Genomic DNA, 1,620 nt, shown 5'->3' on the forward strand with positions numbered 1-1,620 from the left:
TTTCTAGCGGCTCTTCCCGCGTGTCGTGTCGCGCTGCTTGAACAGGCTACGCCAAGGTGCCTCCGCAAGGGCTGGAGCGCAGCGGGCCGAGCGCGCGACGCCGTGGGGGCTCGCCCGGCCCGGAGCCGCGGGGACCGCCAGGCGGGCGGCGGGTGGGTCGCGGTCGAGCCGGAGACCCGTTGCTCCGGGACGGCTCCGTGCTTTCGTGGAGGAGAGGAAGCTTTGAGAGAGGGGCGTCTGTCATTCATCACAACCCTGCGCCACGGACGGATTCCTGATTTTCTAGGGATCAGCTTAGGGCGTCCCATTGACACTCCATTCCGTCCCCCACACAAGACCGGCGCGGGGCCGCGAGGAGGAGAGGAAAGGATGCGGCGGGGGAAGACTGGGCCCGGCGGGGGTTGGGCGGGGGAGAGCGGGAAGGACTTGCAGCCAGCGTGTTAAGCCCTCATTAAAACACAAAACCCCCTTCTCCGCAAGCCCTCGTCTCTTTTGTGCGGTCCCCACCGCGGTGCCTGCAATAACTGTGTGAACAGAAACCCAAAACGTTTCATCCTGACTTCTGAAACTTAACCTCGGGCAAAGCACACAGTCGGCGGGGGCCGGGCAGGCCCTGGTGGGCTGGACCAGGTCAGCTCAGGACGCCGGGGACGCTGAGGGGGGGAGGGGGCAGCGACCCCCCACCCCCACCTCGGCTGCCTGCTTCAGGGTGGGTGCCCAGCCCGCGCGGGTCTCTGGGCCTCTGCTCTTCTGCAGCGCTGGCGAGCTCAGCGCACCGAGCGAAGCTGAGCGGGTCGCCTACCTACAGCCACCGACCTCCCCTGAGCCACCCGCTCGGGATCCCCGTAGCCCTGCAGTGCTGAGCCCCACCGACTGGTTGCCCGTCCCACCTCCAAAGGAGGATGTGCCAGTGGCCAGTCAGCTCCGGCCACAGGTGAATGCGCTGCACCAGGCCTGGCGCGAATTCAACCTTCACGACTTCCAGTGAAGGCTGCACATTTTTCTGAAAGTGAGGGCTTATAGGTGCAATTACCGTTTGCCAGGCGAGCAAATAAACCAACGCAGGACGCAAAGTCTGAGATCCTCACTGAAAAAAGAGAGTTCATTCTCACTATATTAGTGCATTTGATTACCATAATTGTGAAAAATTGCGAAGAGGGAAATGGTTTGCTTGCAATAAACTAGCAACTGGTTATAATCTTTCCATATTTGTCTTTGAAGACTTAACTGCTGTAAAGTGTTATAAGAAAAAGTACACAAGGGACGTTCGAAAAGCACACGCGGATTTAATGTCGCTTAGAAAACTTCTTTAAGCAAAAAGGGCCATATTTTAAAAAGTGTTTGGAAGAGTGCCGGCACATGGTAAGCGCTATATAAATCCTTTAAACAAACAAGAATGCATAGGTCAAGAGACCTCCGTGTTTTGAGCACTACCAAAAGAATAATATCCTCACTTATCTGCAAAATACTTAGCCGCGATTAGGCAGCATGGGATTTTTCAATTAGGTCTTTTATTCCCCTCAAGTATTCCATTTGACTATCCCCTGGTTAGGCGTCTTGTCTGATCTTCTACTAAAAGTAACTCTAGGGTCAGAGGAAGAAACAGAGGGAGGAAACGCC

This window comes from Mustela nivalis (assembly GCF_964662115.1).
Source record: "Mustela nivalis genome assembly, chromosome: 5".
Classification (NCBI taxonomy): Eukaryota; Metazoa; Chordata; class Mammalia; order Carnivora; family Mustelidae; genus Mustela; species Mustela nivalis.